This window comes from Dromiciops gliroides, chromosome 3 (assembly GCF_019393635.1).
Source record: "Dromiciops gliroides isolate mDroGli1 chromosome 3, mDroGli1.pri, whole genome shotgun sequence".
Lineage (NCBI taxonomy): Eukaryota > Metazoa > Chordata > Mammalia > Microbiotheria > Microbiotheriidae > Dromiciops > Dromiciops gliroides.
In genome coordinates this window covers 311,478,926-311,484,878 of record NC_057863.1, presented here as the reverse complement: position 1 = coordinate 311,484,878, position 5,953 = coordinate 311,478,926, and the positions used below count along the sequence as shown (strand labels likewise).

Genomic DNA, 5,953 nt, shown 5'->3' with positions numbered 1-5,953 from the left:
AGTACCTATCTCTCAGGATTGTTGTGAGGATCAAATGAAATAATATTGGTAAAGTACTTTTATCTACGAAGGGCAGCTAGGAGGCATCATGGCTTGAATTCAAGGGCTTGAGTCAGACTCATCTTTCTTTTTTAATTCAAATTATTAAATTTAAAATTTTTAAAGCTTTTAAAAATTTAAATTAAATTGTTAAATCTTTTTTTTTAATTTAGCCTCAGGGGGCAGCTAGGTGGTGCAGTGGATAGAGCACAGGCCCTGGATTCTGGAGGACCTGAGTTCAAATCCAGCCTCAGACACTTAACACTTACTAGCTGTGTGACCCTGGGCAAGTCACTTAACCCCAACTGCCTCACCAAAAAAAAAAATCCAGCCTCAGATACTTACTAGCTGTGTGACCCTGGACAAGTCACTTAACCCTGTTTGCCTTAGTTTCCTCATCTGTAAAATGAGCTGGACAGGGAAATGGCAAACCACTTTAGTATCTTTGCTAAGAAAACCCCAAATGGGGGGCAAGCTAGGTGGCACAGTGGGGAAAGCACCAGCCCTGGATTCAGGAGGACCTGAGTTCAAATTTGACCTCAGACACTTGACACTTACTAGCTGTGTGACCCTGGGCAAGTCACTTAACCCTCATTGTCCTGCAAAGAAAAAAAAAAAAAACCCAAATGGGATCATGAAGCATCAGACACAATTGAAACTACTGAACAACAAGAACTCTATCTACCACACCACCTAACCATCTTCTACTTCTACTGTTATAGTGATAGATTTGCAGTGAGGGTAATCGAGGGTACTAAGAATTTTAATGGTTTTTAGACCATTTACAAAAATCTGTTTCACTTTTGGCAATCTCAAATATGCAAATATTATTAAAGGAACAAGGAAGAAATTCTGAAATGGCAAAAAGGAGCTATGATAACCAAATTAATGCAGAAGACATTTTTTAAAATGTAGCTAAGAGGTAAGATAGCTCACAGTATTTCAACAGAGCACTGAGTAAAATGGTACAGCAGAAAGAATGATAGCCCTGGAGTTAATGAACCTGGAATTTAATTTCAGCTATGCCACTTAAATTGTAGTTAACATTTACATATCTCTTTAATGTTTGCCAAGTGTTGTACATATATTTTCTCATTTGATCCTCATGGTTATCAGGGACAAAGGTATGCTTATTATGCCCACTCTAAAGATGAGAAAACTGAGACTGAGATAAGTTTTGTGAGTTGCCCAGAATCATACAGCTACTTTTTGTCTGGAACAGCATTGAATTCAGTATTTTCAAATTGAAATGCCACCATTCTGTGTAGCATACCAGTGCTGTCAAACTCAAATTGGGATGGCTCCCTGTGGGCCAAATTGTGACTTAGAAAACCACAAATTAATAATATCTATGTTTTATTAATTTTTTTATTTCATTAAATTTTTCTCAATTATATTTTAATCTGATTCTGGCTACTCAAGTTCTTCAGTGCAGCTACAGTTAGACACATCTGTAAAATAATATCTTTCTGTCTACACTATTTAAGAAAATTATGATAAATTATGGAATGAAGGAAGTCAGAAAAGAAGGAAGGAAGGAAAGAAGGAAAGGAGGAAAGAAGGAAAGAAGCCATCATGAATTTTTATGGATGTAATTCTATAAATATTCAATAAAAAACTCCTAAATCAACATATACAAAGATTATTGATTATTTCATTGTAAAAGTAGGTGAATGGTAGAAAAGGAAAAAAAATATGTATTGGAAAATGTTGTTTGGAATCAAGAATTCGTATGGTTTGTAGACTACACAGAGGCCTCATAACTGTTTAAAATGAAAGGTTACATCAAGAAATCTGGAAACCCTTAACATTTGATTAATTGAAGAACATCAGAAACAAATTGATATTGTTTTTACAAATCTTAAATGACATGCTATGAATGAAAGAATCAGTTTTTTTTCTTTTGGTTTTGTTCTGTTTTGCTTTTTTGCAGGGCAATGGGAGTTATGTCACTTGCTCAGGGTTATACAGCTAGTAAGTGTCAAGTGTATGAGGTCTGATTTGAACTCAGGTCTTCCTGAATCCAGGGCCAGTGCTTTATCCACTGTGCCACCTAGCTGCCCCCAAATTATATAGAGTCAGATTTTTTACATTATTGGTTAGAGAAAAATTTTTAGTCTATGCTAAATTAGCAGACATAACCTATTAAACTATAGATGTAAAAAAAAGAGAAATGGACAAAAGTGAAGACATTGTGCTATTACAATTTCTTAAAGCAGTTTAATGAATATAAAACAGACAGAAGAAGGATCCAAAAATGACCTCAATCCACAAACATTTGATTTCTTTTTAAGAAGACAACCATGCTAGCCAAGGCCAATAATAGTTTAGGGTACAAGTTCACTTACAGTATATTATTGAGAAACAGTAGGAAATAGTACTGGTGAAATTTACTTTTGATTCTAGTTGCGATTCTTTCCAGTTAATCTCCTGTGGTTTTCCTAGACAGTGACTACCTTCATTCTTAATTTGGTGAACTATAGTAGGTTGGAAACATCATGAGTTCAGCACCATCCTAGCTGCTGTATAGAAAGCAGATTAAGAAATATTCATTAAGCTTATACATCTATACTTATTTAGCTTACTACATAATGAAATTCTTTTTTTATGCTTCAATATGTATTCAGACACCATCAGTTCTCTCTCTGTAGATGGACTGCATTTTTCAAAGGACCTTCAGAGTTGTCTTGGATCGTTGCATTGCTGAAAATAAGCAAGTCATTCTCAGCAGATCATCTTACAGTATTGCTGTTATTTGGTATACAATATTTTCCAAGTTGCATCAGCTCATGTAGATCTTTCCAGGTTTTTCTGATAGCATCCTGCTCATCATTTTTTTTATAGTAAACTACATGTATATAGTACTTTAAAGAGAGATTTTCTTACAATAAACCCATTAGGTTGATTCTTTTTTTTTTTATTTGCAGGCCAATGAGGGTTAAGTGACTTGCCCAGGGTCACACAGCTAGTTATGTGTCAAGTGTCTGAGGCTGGATTTGAACTCAGGGAGTCCTGAACCCAGGGCCGGTGCTTTATCTACTGCACCACCTAGCTGCCCCCCCCATTAGGTTGATTCTTGCAACAATATTAATAGATAACATTTATATAATAACTTATACTTGACAAAGAATTTTCTTCACAATAGCCCAGCAAAGTAAGTACCATACATTTTATCATCATCATCAATCAATCAATTCTCATCATCAATCCATCCTCATTGTCATCAATCAATTCCCCTTCTTTATCCAATCATAATCAATCAATCAATGAATCATCATCATAATCAACATCTTACATTACTCTTGCCTCTGCTTCAAGATTGTTTACACAGTTACTATTGTTAACTGTTTCCCTCCATCCTATTCCTTTCCCCATGATATTTATTCTATTTTCTATCTTCTTTCTCCCTTTCCCTCTTCAAAACAGATTTGCTTCTGACTTCCCCATCCTCTAATCTGCCCCCCTTCTTTTATCCCTCCTTCCTTATCCCCTTCCCTTCCTACAGGGTTAAATAGATTACTCCACCCAATTGAGTGTGTATGTTATTTCCCTCCTTGAGCCAACTCTGATGAGATTAAGGTTTTTTGAGCCAATTCTGATGAGTGTAAGGCTCATTCATTGTCTCTCTCCTCCTCATAATGAAGTTCTAAACTGTCAAATCCTCTTTGTTGTTCCCTAAGGAAAAGGCTACAGATAGGCAACAAGGAGACCCAGCAGAGAGGGCAAGGAGGGACTTGGGGGGCTACTGTCAGGTGACTTCACTCACTCACTACCTCTGAGACCTTGGTGAAGTCACATAGCCTCTGTCTGGCTCAATTTCCTTAACTATAAAATGGTAAGTAATACTATTAGCACCTGTCCCACAGGTGCTTATTATAAGGACAAAATAAGATAACATTTTTAAAACTCTTTCCAAACCTTAAAGGGCTATATGAATGCTAGCTACTATATATCTGTTTACAGTATATATCAATAAACCTGTGGCTTCCATAGGAAAGAAGGTCAGTGCATTGACCTTCACCTCCTTTTGGCACTCTGAACTTGGCCAGTGTTTTCATTGCCTATATTAAAAAAACTTTGATAAGGAGTAGTGTGAGATTAGTGGTTTTAATCCAGGCATTTCCATCATCTGACCAGCATTATTAACTCTTCTTTGCCAAGTTATAATTAAAATAGAAGAAGAGAGAAATCACTGTTGAAATACTACAAATCAACCAGCATTAAAAAGGAAACCAAAAACTGGGAAAGAATTTTTGAAACAACTATCTCTAATAACCACCTCATTTCTCAAATATATAGAGAACTGAGTCAAATTTATAAAAAATACAAGTCATTACCAAATTGATAAATGGTCAAAGGATATCAACAGGCAATTTTCAGGGGAAAAAATCAAAGCTATCTATAGCCATATTTTTAAAAAATGCTCTAGATCATTATTTATCAGTGAAATGGAAATTAAAACAACTCTGAGGTATCCCTTCACATCTATCAGAGGGGCAAATATAATGAAAAAGGAAATATTCAATGTTAGAAAGGATGTGGAAAAACTGGGATGCTAATCCACTGTTGCTGGAATTGTGAAAAGATCCAAACATTTTGGAGATCAATCTGGAACTATGCCCAGGGCCATGAAACTGTATGTACCCTTTGTTACAGCAAAATCATTGCTAGGTTTATATCCCAAAGCCATGTCCCCCCAAAAGACCTATATCAGATTACCTGCTGTATAGGGGAGGGGGGAGGGAGAGGAGGGAGGAAGAAAAATCTGAAATTGAAAAGCTTGTATGAACAAAAGTTGAGAACTATCTTTACATGTAACTGGAAAAAAATAAAATACTTTATTAAAAAAATAACTCATATGGTATTGTTTTTTTCCTAAATTCCATTTATTAAACATTAAGTTTACAAATTAATGAACACCAATTAGTGGTATCGATGAAGTTGGAGAGTATTGCACCTTCTCCAAGCAGGGCAATGAGACCCTCCAATGGTATGGTGGAACTTGTGACCCTTTCCAAGACACCGGCTCTTCCGGCCAGCTGAGGTAAGCCCCCGCATCTCTCTGTGTTTGTGCACTGGCCTGGTGATCCATTGAGTGTCGGGGTTTCTTCTGAGAGCTTTATGGAATGGCTCAATAAGAATAACCTCAAAGAACTTGTAGGTTGAATCTTCACCCACCCAGTAGGAGTTCAAGACTCTCAGGGCCCCACAGTGGCAGCCAGCACACTCTTCTACTACGTACTGAAGGCTCCTGGCAAACTTCAGCTGATTGATACCGTGACGCACAGGTTTAGGGTAGGTCGCACCTTTGGGCAAATGCGAATGCCGTAGATGACATAACCTTGCTTGGCCTTGTAACCCAGTCGGCGGGCCTTGTCTGGCCTAGTGGGCTGGGGCGCCCGGTGCAGGGTCGCTAGCTGGCGGTACAGCCAGCAGCGCAGGCGCAGCAAGAACCTCATGACCTACGACTGCTTCTTCTTCCATAACACCTGGACGTACTTGTAGGCCCCCATGCTGTCTCATGCTTACCCTGCCAGATGGCTGTGGCAAACCAGAAAGCGGTATTGTTTTACATAATTGCACATGTATAACCTATATCTGATTGTATACTGCCTCAGAGAGGAGGGAGGAGAGGGACGGAAAGAGGGATAAAATTTGGAACTCAAAACTTTAAATAAGAATGTTTATTTTTAAAAAATAAACAATTAAAAAAACCCAAATACTATATATCGAAATTACCAACTCAAAATGACTTCCTAGGGTAAAGTCACTGGGAAGTTGTGGGTTATAACACCTGACTGCACTACCTTAGTATTTCTTTGACTGACTTCTGTACTCTGAACCAGGAAGCTCCTTACTGGGATAACTTCATCCTCTTTAAATCCTCATTAGTTTTATAATAATCCTCTCTGAT

General features: G+C 37.4%; 1 pseudogene; it reads right to left on the bottom strand.

The window, feature by feature from the left end:
• Nucleotides 1–4,948: 4,948 nt before the first annotated feature.
• LOC122747521 lies at nt 4,949–5,552 on the bottom strand (annotated as a pseudogene).
• Between the last annotated feature and the right edge of the window lie 401 nt (nt 5,553–5,953).